At 41.3% G+C, this 14,401-nt stretch overlaps 1 protein-coding gene across 5 annotated transcripts in view; it reads left to right on the forward strand.

The window, feature by feature from the left end:
* Positions 1–14,401, forward strand: part of BBX (BBX high mobility group box domain containing) — a 258,252-nt gene that overhangs the window by 25,255 nt on the left and 218,596 nt on the right. The window lies entirely within an intron of this gene.

A 14,401-nucleotide genomic window follows, 5' to 3' on the forward strand; every position in this document is an offset into this window, starting at 1 on the left:
GGTTAAGATTCAGCGCTCTCACTGCCTGGTCCAGGTTCAGTCTCCATCAGGGAATCACACCACCCATCCGTCGGTTGTCATACTATGGCAGCTGCATGTTGCTGTGATGCTGAAAGCTCTGCCACCAGTATTTCAGATACCAGCAGGGTCACCCACGGTGGACAGGTTTCAGTGGAGCTTCCAGACTAGACAGACTAGGAAGAAGGACCTGGCCACCCACTTCTGAAAAAATTGGCCTTGAAGATCTTGTGAATAGCAGTGTGGAGTATTGTCTGATGCAGCCCTGGAAGGGGAGAGGATGGTGCAGGAAGACCGGGCAGGGTTCTACTCTGCTGTCCCCAGGGTCCCTGGGAGCTAGAATCCACTCGACCTCACCACCAACAAATACGTTAGATGGTAAGACAACAGAGTGTGGGGTTGCAGTTTTAAATAGGGAGGTTTGTGATTAGAGAGGCATCATACTGTCAGGAATTGTGCAAGTCCGGGAGGAGTTTGTACAAAGAGAGAGAGCCTAATGCTGACCTCAGGAATGCCCTGTCCTTCCCAGACCCGAGTGACTTTCTCTGCACTCTTTAGAGCGCATCTGGTGCTCTTGGAGACATTCCTGTTCAGCATGAAAGGTGGTACAGAAGTGTGTACCTGGTGGCAGGCTTGTGGGGAATCGACTGTTATGCTTGGAAGAGGGTGCCTGGTATTCTGGATGGCTTTGCCTGTAGTTGGCAGAATTAGGGGCAAACCATGTGCTTTCCTTGCAGCTAAAGTACTCACTCATACTTCTCTTAAGACTTTTCTTTGAAATTCCCTGATAGCAGTCAAGTGAGCTAGTAAGTAGACCTTTCAGACTGAGGAGAAGAGTGTCTTCACCAAGTGTGTTCTTAATTGCCTTTCTTTTTTTTGAAATGGTGAATGGGAGGAGGGGTGCATTCAAATTTTAAAATAATCTACGAGGAGTCAAGATAGGGAAAAAGAGGAGTAGTGTTGAGCTAATACTTTTTTCCAGAAAATTTTATGGGAATGAATACTATCACATTGATTTATAGATCTGTTATTTCTTTCAGCATATCTTTATTGAGCATCTACTATGTTCTATGTGAATGTTACCCAGAGGATAAGGATGGGTAAGGTGTTGTCCCTACTCACCAAGATAGTATACAGCAGGAAGGGAGAGGAAGTGCAGAAGTACCTCCTTATGGGACATTGATGAGATAACATGGGAGGTAGGGAGCACGGGCCTCGGTACAGTAGATCACTGCCACCTGTTTGGTGACTCTGGGATAAAATAATGAGTCACGCAGACAGGTAAAAGCAATATGCCAAAAGGACGGGTCAGATGAGGATGCGATAACATCTGACTACAGTATCAGGGATGTCTTCATGGACATTTGGAATGCCCTTGAGGATTGAATGGGATTTGGGCAAACCCCTGAGTGTGGGGAGGTTACTTACTTGGTTTTGTATTTTTAGCAGGTGGTACGGAATAGGCTGTCAGATATTTGTTGGGTGAATAAATAAGGGGAAAGGACAATCTTGATGACAGGAAAACTGAGAGGAAGGCATGCCAGAGATCAGGAGGCCCAGGGACGCTTAGGGGCTGTGGCTACGATTCAGTGCAGCGGAGGAAAGGGTGCGTGTGAGGGAAATACTGCTTTACGGTAATAATGGGTCAGATCCTAGGGGCTTTCCTGGCCAGGCCAGGTAGTGGAGGATCACTGAGGCAGGCTCCGTAGCCTGCACTGGTCACCCTGGGGCAGGTGGTGGCAGGAGCATCAGGTGAGGAGACTAGTACAGCATCAGAGGCTGGAAGCAATCAGGAGCTCATCTGGGATGGCCACAGGGATTGAAGAGCATGATTGGGGCCAGGCGATCTTTGAGAGGCTGAATTGATAGCACACGGAAGTTCTTCCACTGTTGCTCAGTGGCGTGATTTTGAATGCTTCCTTTTGCTATTGGAGGTCTTTTTGAGAAAATGAAAGCAACAAATCAGATTTACTAGAACAACTTTTCTTAGAGTTTCACACTATCTAAGTCATGCTTGCAAGAGCCCTTATAAACACTGTGAAAGCAAAAAAATGGTAAGTAAAGTTATTATATCAACGTTTAGGTAATTTACAGCAGAGTTCAGTTTTTATATACCGTAAATACATTTTTATAGTTCTTTTGGGCCCTTTGTATATTGTATGTTATAAATACACACACACATTAGGAAAGGAGAGAGGAAATACAGAAATAACTGCATATCAGTTACTTATTTGACGCTGCATCTTGAATCAGTAATGTAGCCCAATAATAACACTTTGTTGATTTTTATGTGAAAATTCTTTATGATCATCAGTTTTATAAAGTGGTTTCCAAGAAAGCTTTTCAAGGAGGTTCTTTTTTCTTTTTTCATTTAAAGAAACATTTAGAATAGTAATGCTGTTTTAGTTTTATTTAGTACAATACATTTTTTGTTAGAAGAAGCATTCTTTAGAAAAATCATATCAGCTTTTGCCTTCACAACTAGCGTAAATGTATAAGACAGTAAGAAGAGACAATATAAAAATGCAATATGTATGATCCTTTCTTCCCAGCATCACGGTCGCCATTAATCTACTTGTAGGTTAGGGGGGAAGTTCTGAATGTTGATAAACCCAGTTCCAGCCTGGGCTTTGGCACCACTGAAGTGTGCAGCATACCAGACACCTCATTTCAGTAGGCCTCACTTTCCTCATCTGCGAAATAGGCATCTGGCCTGGAATGATCAGGCGGGGCCTTCCCAGGGTAAGTCCTCATGACTCTGTGACCTGTTAGAGCTACCAGGGGAAGAATCTCCCACAAACACTGACAAATTGTATTATTTCAAAGTTCAGATCATTTAGTATTTTTCACAAGTTCCTGGCTTCTTGTGTCTTTTTTCATGTAGGGGGCTAAAAGGCCCCCGTTTACTTCAGTTGCAGAATGTTGCCCTTATCTGAGCAGAGTGTAGGGCGCGTGGAAGATGCCCCCAATAAATAGTTGCTGGGTTTGTTTCAGCTGTGAGAGATGGGCGTGTGTTAAGGGGTTACTCTGGGACTTGGTCTGATCCTCTGCTAACGTTAGAGAAGCAGTTGAAACAACTCTTGCTGTGTCAGAAGTGAACTCTTCAGTGGATGATCACAGAAGCCATCACATTCACCCGAGGAACACTTGTTGGCGTCCTGCCGTTTGCCTGGCAGGCGTGGTGTTATCCCTGGGAATATAAAGTAAATAGAAATAGGTACCCCGACACCAGCTTCACTAGTAGTGGAGAAAACAGGCATCAAGGACTTAGTACAAATAGATGTTACTCCAATATTACAGGTGGAGAAGTGTGAAACCAAGTGACTATCCTCTAAGTCATTGTTATAAGTAAAATTCTGTTTTTTAGAAAAGTCCAAGTTGATAAAAGTACTTGAAAAAATTAAAAGGTAATAGGACTCACCTCAGCTTCCCCTCCCCCGACTGAAGGTTCCTTTTCCTGAAGTCAGATGAATAATTCTCGTCTGGGTTTCCTCATGTTTCCCGTGTTGAGGTCTGAAGAACAGGAACATTGAAGCTGGTCTCAGCAGCATGACGAGAGGCAGGGAGGTAGGCAATCTCTGAGGACGTTGCAGCTCCAATTGTTTAGGGATTTATAGATCAAAGCTGTTTTTAGTCATTTTTGCTGAGGTAGCGAGGACCTCATTTTAGTTACCCTTTCAATGCAATACTTCATTTGACTTCATTAAGAGAAAACTCTATTTCAAAAATTTTATTTTGGGGGCTGGCCTGGTGGTGTCGTGGTCAAGTTCACACACTCTGCTTTGGCTGCCTGGGGTTTGTGGCTTTGGATCCCGGGCGTGGACCTACATACTACTCATCAAGCCACACTGTGGTGGTGTCCCACATACAAAACAGGAAGGTTGGCACAGATGTTAGCTCAGGGACAGTCTTCCTCACCAAAAATAAATAAATAAATTTTATTTTGGCGTAACAGTGATGTCAGGTTGGGAAGGATGTGCTACATTTGCTGAGTTTGGATGGACTGTACTAGTGAAAAGTTTGACTTTATTTGGTATTTAGACATCCTATTCAAATGAAAGATAAAAATTGTCACTGCATTATACTGATAGATTTCATCATTTTTATAAATTCTTCTCCATTTATAATAATAATTGCTACCATTTATTGAGTGTTATATACCAAACAATGTGATAGGTATTTTAAATCATCTTGTTTAGTCTTTGCAGTAATACTATGAGACAGATATTATTACCCCCTTTTCTACCTGTGAAGAACCTAAGCCCTCAGGTGGTTAATACCTTAGCCACATAGCTGTTTCTATGCTCCAGGATCTGAATTCTGATCATTTTGACTCTAGAGTCTTAAGTCCAATTTGCCACTTTCCCCCTGCTCCCAAGAAATGACTGCCAGCGTCTAGGCCTGATCTTTTTAATGCATGGGCTCAAGGACAGATAGAGTAGGTGAGGGCAGCGTGAGGGAGGAGAGATTTTGGGGCTTACAGAGAAGAGGTGCATTTTAGGAGTTGAAGTGAGGACAAGAAGACAACAGCCAGCAGGGGAGCCCCAGAGAGCCACTGAAAGACACTGCGTCAGACACTCGAGTGAAAGGGCGGATGGAGGGAAATAAATGAGGCCTTGAGGTGAAGCTGCTGCTGCCTCCCTGGTCTGCTCCTGAGCAAGTCAGCGTCTTCGGAGGAGGATCTGAGGACCTGTACTTTTCACGAGTCCTGCAGGTGATTCTGATATGGGCAGATGCTGGTCGGGTCCCAGATGGGCATGTGGAGAGGGGGAAGTGGATGAGATGCGGGCTTGAAGCTGAGATCCAGGAACAAAGCAGATAGTGGTGAGGGTCTGTTGATTACAGATTTGGATATTATTCATTCTTAATTTTTAAACCCTTTTCTGGCTATTTGTGGAAAATAAGTTGATCTTTTCCTCTCACATTTTCTGTGTATAAAGTGAGTCTATCGTAAATGACCTGGTCCCCAAAGAGGTTTTGTTATGAATAGACTGATATCATTTCACTTCTTTGTTAAGCATAATATTAATTTTAAGCAGAAGACGTGTTACTCAGCTTAACATAGGCATATTTTATTAATTCTTTTAATTATTTATTCTCTCTTGTTTCATTAAATCTTCAATTCCAAAACACTTAATTTCTAGATTTCTCACGATGGTGGGCTGTGTTATTTCAGGAAGATGGTGATGCTTTAGGTTTGCTTTGTGATTTTTTTTTTTTAATGCTCCAGATAAGGAGTTACCACAAGTGACTCTGGAAGTATGGGTATATCTTATGGATTGTAAAATACTTTAAACTTGCTAACAGTAATTTTTTTCTCTTTAAAACCTTGAGTTTTAAGAAAAGAAGGTGGTATGGAAGTGAATCTATGGGAAGACAATGCAGAAGTAATATTGAATCTGCTGATGGGGCTATCCTGAGGTCTTTTTATCCATAGTTACTATAACAGCATCATTTTTTGCCTTTTCCATATTGTCTGAACCTCTCTACTACGTAAAGAATACTTTTGGCAAGAAATAAATCCAGACAAATGACTGAGAATGGCTTGATAAACATGGAAATTCATCCTTTAAAAAAAAAATTTGTTTCTACTTTCTTTCCAGAGTATTTGTTTCTGCTAGACCAAAGCCTCCTGTTTGAGGTTCATTGCTCCATTTCCCACCCTTGTCTTACTCTCTACTTGCATGTAGACTAGTTTTGAGTAGGAGGGCGTGAGAATAAGATGATTTGACCCAATGGTAGAGTACGGTTGGGATACTTTTCTTGTGTTGGCTCTTTGGTTGGGGGTTTTAGGTGTACCCAGCTCACAGAGGAATTGATAGATTTCCCAGGGGACTTTAGCAAAGGGAAAGTGACATACAAAGGTCGAAATAATCCACACAAGTCGAGTTCTTCATTAGAGACCCTGGGAACAGCTTGGAGAGTGCTTGTTCACTTTTTAAAGAAGATCTCGACTGCTGTGATCACATCACTGCTTTGATCGTAAAAGTCCAACAAAAAAAATTATTCATCGAAAAGCAGAAATGGAACCAGAAATACTATCCCACTTGTGTTTAAGAACACAATCTTTGTCTTCCAGAAATACAGTATGCATCTCTAGGTTAGAAAGATGCAAGTTAAAGAAGCCCCAAGGAAGGGCATCCGAGACACTGCTAGGATGGGGAACTGCCATTGAGAGAGGTGCTCCTTTTGAACGCTGAGAGCATCTCTGGTTTAAGCCTGTGAAATCATGGATAAAGCCAGCAGAGAATTGTTCTCCCAAATTCTTGTGAATTTGAATGAGTAGTAATTTCTTGTAGTCCTAAAAATTTCTGGACAAATTACCCCCCACCCTGCTCACCCCAATGTATGACTATTTTGAACATTAGCACAGAAATGTTATAGTAAACTGTTGTCCCCAGAGAAGATAAAAAGAAAATATACATTTCTGCAAAAATATAATTTAAATAAATTTATGTTAGAGAAATAATGGGGCATTATAGCAACTGGGAGGTTTGTGAGTTTGTCTATAATCTTGTGAGGCTGATGTCAGGAGAGAAAGCCTTGGCCTTCTACAACAGGCCCTTGTCTCTACTGTCACGTTGAGTATGGCCTCAATGGCTCAGGGCCTGCTCAGCTCTGTTGTTCTCGTGCTCTGATATTATATCACTCTTTGTTGCTATCCTGCCAAGTTCCTCCAAGATACTAGGACTTTGCTTTCCATTTTAGAAAATGATTGGTTAATATAATCCACTACCTATTCAACTCTGATTCACCAGATGTTTGTTGAATAGGTTTATGTGCTTATTATTACGTATAAAATGGCTCCTATTAGATTCATAATTTGAGGGATGTATATTTTATTTTATTTTTTTGGATTAGATGCTGTTTTAGACGCTGGCCGTGAGCCAGGCCATTTTGCTGAGCAGACTTTCAGAGCCCTTCTCCCTGTAGGGGAATATTACATGTAAATGCTGGGTGTTGAAGAGCTTTACAGGTATCTGGTAACTTTCTGCAGTTATTCCTCTAATTAACAGAACCAGTCTGCTGTCCCACTGGGGCTGCTGTGGTTGTGGTGATTTTCTGCTATTTCCTTTGAAGAGGTTGCTTTAGGAAATGTGCTTTAAGATACAGACCAGTCTTAAGTGGTAATCTTACCAGGTCATCCTCTTAAATTTCCAGAGAAGTCTTAGTTTATATAAAATAGCCAGTGAAGATCTTGGAACACTTTAAGGAACCAAGCATTCTTTGGCTAGATTCTGAAGCTCTCTCTTAAATAAACCTAGAAGCCAGAGTCAGAGGGATCTTGGGTTTTCTTAGTGTTCTGACTCGCACATTTTTTGATAAAGTATCTGAATGACAGAAGAAAGTGAATTCAGATTCTTAGGAAGTCAGGGGTCGTAGGCCAAATTGTGCTGCCAGAAGCTCAGATTCACTGAAGTTTCTAGAATACTTTATCTTAAAAATCCATTTGAATATTATATTCTATTCCATAATATATACCTCTTTTCTTTTTTTTTTTTTGTAATTAAGGTAGGATTGATGTATGGTGAGATGCATAGATCTTAAATACAGAGTTTGGTGTGTACTGACGAAAGCATACGCTAATGCAATCCACACACCTCTCAAGAATATACCTACATGTTTGAATATAGAAGTTGTGTTTGAAATTATTTTCCATCAGGACAATTGCTGCCCTGAGAGTATTTACCTTTTTAGTTTTGTGGCTTCTACTTGTTATACCACCCTATATATTCCCCAGGGGTAGTGGCAGTAGACGTGGTATGATTATTCCATCTTGCTAAGTGTGGGCTTCATCAAGATAGCTGTGCTTTCTTTAGATGAAGTCTAACATTAGCTGGAGAAGTTGATTAATGCCCATTGTTCACCTAAACACCAAAAAATTCTTACTGCTTTAATTGCTGTTTATCAAGTCAAGCCAATAGATCTAGGATCAGGAAATTACAGATTGATTGTTTTTGCTGGTCATCTATTTTATAGTAAGGCCTTATTCATATGTATGTCATCTACCACTTAGTTCCTTTAGCATCTTAGTTGACACTTTCCTTTGCAGGAGTCTTCCTCCAGGAATCCTATTCATGACCCACTCCCAGCTTTTTATTCCCATTTCTTGAATTCTTTCTTGAACTTTGCCTGCATCTGTGACTGAGCGCACCTCTGTTTTCTTCCAGATTCTTTCAAAGAGCAGATATTAAAGCTCCCTTTCAGTAGAGACCAAGTTTCAGTTATTGTGTCTAGTGCAGTGCACAATATGTTCAGCCCACTAGGTTGATTTCAACTGTAGGTGTTGGGGTTAGGTACATACAGGAGATACAGAGTTAGATAAGGGATGGACCCCTGTGCTCAAGGAATGTTGAGTAATGTTAGGGGAGCTGCTGATGGTAACTAATACTTATTAAGAGCTTTTATGTACTAGATACTTTTCTAAGCCTATTGCATGTATTATCTGATGTTATCTCCTCAATAATCATGAGTTAATTAATAATATACCCATTTTGTACATTAAGAAGCTGTGTGTCTTAGGTCAGGTTTCCTAGAAGCAGAGCCTGAGATGCAGGTTCTTGTGCAAATGATTTATTGAAAGAGGGCTCAGGAGGAATCTGAGCAAGGGAGGGAAGCAGGATGGGGAGGGCAGTGGTCCCTGGGCTAGCAGTGTCAGCATCGCCTGATGTATTAGAAATATGTATTCTCAGGAACCCTGAATCAGAACCTCAGAGGAGTTGGGCAGCACCCCGTGGTTTAACTAATCTTCCAGGTGATTCTGATTGATACCAAAATTTGAGAACCACTTGGGTAGAGGAAGAAGCCAGGTAAACCTGTGGGTTTTGCTAAAAATCTAGCCTCAACAGGATCCTTGGTGGAGTTCTGGAGTATGAATGGCACCACAGAGTTGCCATTGAGAAGAGGACCACTTTGATACTTTGATCTGTCTGGCATTGGCTGTGGGGGACTGTCCTGGGGGACAGACAGTGAGGGAGGGGTGTAATTTCCTAGATTCTCTGGAAAAGGTAGCTCTTGTGCAGCTGTGTGCCGTTAGCATCCCACACTCCCAGCGACTGGACAGTGTATGGTATGCCGGCCTAATGGGGATCTGGCGGCCCGTCCCAGCATCCACTCTACTGAGGTGCAAGGTAGTTAGTAACTAGCTCACAGTCCCACAGCTGGTAATGGGATTTGAACTCAGGCAGGCTGGCTCCAGAGTCTAATGTCCTAACTATGAGCTGTACTGTCTCCTGTGGTCAGAACACTGATAGCAATAACGACATGGACAGAAATAAACATTAGACAATTTAGAGGAGGGAGTTGCTTCTGACTGGTGAAAAGAGAAGCTCTTACGAAAAGGGTGTCGTTTGATTTTGTCTTGAAGTAGGATGAGGTCTGGACATGTAAAAATTTCTGAGAGAGGCTTTCTAGGTGGAAGGCAGAGCTCGAGAAAAGGTATAGCGGCATGCAGCTGTGAATTTGCGTACAGAAAGCTGATTATTCTGTTTGGGTGCGATTTGGCTTATTGAAGAGTTCTGGGAGAAAAGTCGTTCAACATTGGTCTGAGGCCAGGTCGTGGATGCCCTTCAATGCCAGGCAAGTGAAGATTTTTAATCTGGGAAGTGATGTAGTCAGTACTCTACTTTAGAAAGATTAATTTGATGACGTATGTGTGGGATGAATTTTAGGAGGAGAAATGGGATAAGCAGAAGGGGGACAAGTCTGGAAGCAATCAGTGTACAGGATAAAGTAGGACCTGCTCTTGGCCGTGGCAGTTAAACTGGAAAATGAGAAATGGATAGAAAAGATACGACAGAAGGAGCACTACGCGAGTTGGAATAAACGCGAGCAAGTCCTTGAAGAAACTGCCTGCCTGAGAGGATGCTGGTCCTTTCACACGTGGACGAGCTTCCGCAGTGGAGGGTGTTTGAGAGTGTGCAAAGTGCAGTTCACATTCCGGAGGGTGGAATTCCGTCAGGGGCATCCTGTGTGGCGATGTCAAGCAAGCAGCTGGAAATGCTGAGCTAAAACTCAGGGATGGATATGTACGTGTAAAAGACTTCATTGCAGAGGCAGTTATTGAAAGCCACAAGGGCTGGTAATAAAATTGCCAAGCATGGCACTAATAAAAGAGGGTCAGTGTCAATTAGGATTAAAATTCTTGGTCTCTTAACTTCTTGTTCAGTTTTTCTATCCATTGACTTGTGTGGCCTCCGAATGAACAAAGAAGTTACATTTTGTATATTAAATTGAGAGAAAGTTAGACCCCTTGATGCTTTCTAACTCAGGGTAGCAAAGATACAGGGGAAAAAAGAAAAAAAAAAAAAACCTCGGGCAGGTGAAAGCAAACCTGTGTCTTTTCAGCTCTTCCTAGGCAGCGTGTTGACCTTTTATCTCTTGTCTTTTTTTCCCAAAGAGGTGATTATATAGCTTGCCTTAAAATCTTTCTTTCTTGCCCTTGCTGTGCCTTAGATTTGTAAATAAAAGAAAAAGCCAAAATGTCAGCCAACGTACTGAGTCAAGTCAACTAGGAAGTAAGAGAGATTTCTTTCTGATAAGCCCTGAAACTCAGATTTAGTTGTATTTCCAGTTGTTTCAGTTTAGGTATGTGTAGTCAGTTACTTCAGAAAGAGATCTTGTAAATGCTCTGGTCAGTGGGGCCGCAGGATGGCCTTGTGTGTTATAGGTCATTCTCCTCGGAGCTGAGTCCGGCTGGTTGTGATGTCAGAAAACACTTCCCCTTGAGGTCACTGCTGAGTATTTTCTAAAGAATGCTTTCATAGGCCAAAAGTTCCTGGAATATATACTTGGCCAAGAAGTGAAAGTGAATTTATGCCAGAGCAAGTGAGGTGGAACTCTCTCCTTCAGAAGGTAACATGGGGCAAGTGAGGCGTCCCTGGCCTCCCATTTCTGGCCGCTAGTCCCGTTCCCCTGGTCGTGACAATCAGATGTGTCTGCTAGGGGGAGAATGACCTCTGTGCTAACTAACCTAAGCGGATCAGGCAAGAACGTGAAACTCGGCATGGTCTGGATCTTTTAGGTGTTGTAAGGTATGGAATAAATGAAATTTTGCCATTTTGGAAGCTGGTTGCTTGAACGCTATGCTTGGGACCGATTGTCCTGCTTATGTAGAACCCATTCCACATCAAAGTACGTTTGAAACAACCACTTAGGGGAGCAGTTTGTCAATATCTAGCAAAAGTTGAGAAGTATAGCAATTCTACACTTAGTTATACCCTAGAGAAACAAACATCTGCACAGGGGCACGTGTACAGGGACGTTAATGGCAGAATTGTTTTGTAACAGAGAAGGCTGGAAACAGTATAATTGACCACCAGTCGGGAAGCAGATACGTTACGGTATATTCACGTGATGGAATAAATACGAACCAGTTAAAATGAATGAAGTGAATTAATATGCATCAATCTCAAAAACAATGTTGATGGACAGAAAGCAAATCGCAGAATAATTATCTTCCATGTATGTTTTAGAAAACACCCAAAACAATGCTGTACATTGTTCAGCTCGAATTCATGACTGCGTCCACTTCTGAGGAGGAAGGGATGAAGACGAATGGGACCAGGGAGAGAAAAATGGAGGAAGTCAATTTTATTTACATTGTTTTGTGTGTTTTTTTAAAAAGGTCTGAAGTCTATAACTACACAATGTTAAATTTTGGTGGTAGGTTCATGCATATTTGTTATTTATCATTCTTTGCATTTTTCTTTGTTTTTTTTCAAGAGAAATATAAAGGAAACACTTTTAATACTCGGCGGTGTAGATTGATATTGATGTTCTTGAGTGTGTTGTGAGATATATTGAATTGTACCTTTTCCTGAAATATCTTTTAGCTATAGGTTTAATTTTCAGGGATGTGTTTGAAAAATAGGATTGTGCTGTGTGCCATTTCCCAGTCATATTTCCATGCACTAAGTCATGGCTTCATGATTCGTTCTTGCACAAACGTGTGTAGTTCTGGATTCTCACACGTTGAAATAAACGCAGCTGTGTTTATTTCAATGAGATTACATTCAAATAAACACACATGTGATCCCTTATGAATGAGAACCCGTAAAACACTTGTTGATTTGGTTCTGAAATTGTATGTTCAAATAAACACTTGTTTTAAGGGAAGTTTTCCTTGCCTCAAATTTTCATGCCTTGAACATGTGTTCTATAGTAGGCAGATGTGAACACGAGTGTCTTAAAAGAATAATAGTTCCTGAGTCTGTCGTTGCTTTAGACAAATGCAGCATTATTAAATGGGCTATTTTTTAATATGTTGGTAGTTGTCCTATGTAAGTAGTTAAAAATAATTTTTGAATATCACATTTTGTTTAATTCATTTATTCTTGACAGGTTAACTGAATGGAATAGAGCTTTTAACAAATTAAATAATATGTAAAAATATACTTGTGTCTTTTTAAGAGCTATTAATGATAAATTAAAAAGTGAAGGAGTGTTTTTAATTTTGGAAACTGCTTCTTGTTTAACCAGACTGGTAAATCTGTGTTTTTACACTTGAAATTTTAGAATGAAAATAGAGAAAAGTTCCAAACCAGGAAGTACTATTCACATTATTTCTGCTGAGGTGACTGCAGGCAGCCTGAAAAGAAGTGAGTTAACAGGCTTCAGCCTTCTACAGAATATTTTTATCAAATAGAATATAACTTGCTAAGTACAGTATTTGAGGTTATCTTTTGCCAAATGAGCCACAAGACTGTGGCAGCCAGAGGTCTTTCTTTTCCCTCCAAAACGGGAGAAATTTTTGTGTGCGGTGTTGTGCAATGGTTTAGGAAGTAGACCAACTGTCGTCTGTTTTTGACCTGGAAGCCTGCAGGTGGTCGGACTGACCACACACGGGAGGTTCTTTGGTTAGGAGTCTGTCAGCCCCGCAGCCTGTGCTCCACAGCTTCTCCTCCCTGTTGGATGGAAGGAGTTCAGGGCAAGGCTGTCGCGGGACGAGAGGGAGGAGTGGAGGTTGTTAATGGAGGGACCTCTTCAGTCAGTCTCCTTTGCCCAGTTAGGGCCTGCGTGTGGCCTCAGGGGCCCTTCCTTGCCTTTTCTCCAGACCCGTGTAGCTTGCTCACCCCCTCCTGGATCTCAGTGTGGCTGTTCGCCCCATCTCAGGAGCAGACCCGAGGCGCTACCCTCAACCTAGTGCCACCTGGACGTACCAGTGTCTCATCACCAACACTGCATTTCTTCCATTAAACCCCTGTTTTCTGGTCAGTCATTGCTGAATTTGGCCTTTTAGGAATTTTTATCCAGGCATTTCAGAAGATTAAATATTGTTATATGTATAAATTCCCTAAATGTAAACTATCATAGAGAAAATAAAATTTTATAGTTTCAAAAGTTAGTGTTTCTATTTCACAGGTAATGCGTGAATGCATGTTTTTTGGTCAAAGACCAATACATGCCAGAATAAGTATACTTCTGTTTTGTTTTTCCTAGTAATTACTAATTTCTAAAGTTATTTTAATTTAAAATGAAAGGTACTTTAATTATTTGCTGGCTTACGTGTTCGGAGCCTGCCCCTCCCTCTGGAAAGGAAGCTTTCTGGGAACAGGGCTTTCTGTCTGTCATTGCTCCACATGTCCAGTGCTTATAACAGGGTCTGGCACATAGTAAACGCTCAGTAAATGTTTGCGAATGAGTGCAGGATGAACAAAAGATAAGGATAAATTTCCTTTTTTCTTTTGGTGAGCAAGATTGGCTCTGAGCTAACATCTGTGCCAGTCTTCCTCTATTTTATGTGGGACGCCACCACAGCATGGCTTGACAGGTGGTGCTACCTCTGTACCTGGGATCCGAACCTGTGAACCCTGGGCTGCTGAAGCAGAGTGTGCAAACTTAACTACTATGCCACTGGGCTGGCCCCAAGGATAAATTTCCTTTGACTTTCATTCCCAATCTGAATGTTTTGCCAGCCACCCCACCAACTCTGCAAGCGACTTTATCAGTGAGAGGTATCTTTAGAACGCTCTCTGTGCATTTACTTAGGTGTATGTGCCTTCACAGAAAAATGTGGGGCATAGTTGCTGTTTTCCTACACCTTTACAAATCTTATTATCAAACTGATGTGTGAAAAATATCTTTAATATGAATTTTTCTGTGAAATTGAGCATACTTTCATCTGTTTATTAGCCAATTTTTTTCCCCTTCAAATTCCTTGCTTATATATCCTTTGCCCATTTCACTGCTGGGCTTTCCTTTCTATTTTTCTTTGAATGAGCTTTACGTTTGTAGTCTATATATTATTCCTCTGTCTAATATATATATTAATGTGTATGACAAATATTTCTCAGAGTTTATTTTTAACTGTTTATAATGTCATTTCTGGTGGGGATGTTGATAGTTTTTACGTAGTCAACTTTATCAATCTTTCGTTCTTATC

The sequence above is a fragment of the Equus quagga genome, chromosome 4 (genome assembly GCF_021613505.1).
Source record: "Equus quagga isolate Etosha38 chromosome 4, UCLA_HA_Equagga_1.0, whole genome shotgun sequence".
Classification (NCBI taxonomy): domain Eukaryota; kingdom Metazoa; phylum Chordata; class Mammalia; order Perissodactyla; family Equidae; genus Equus; species Equus quagga.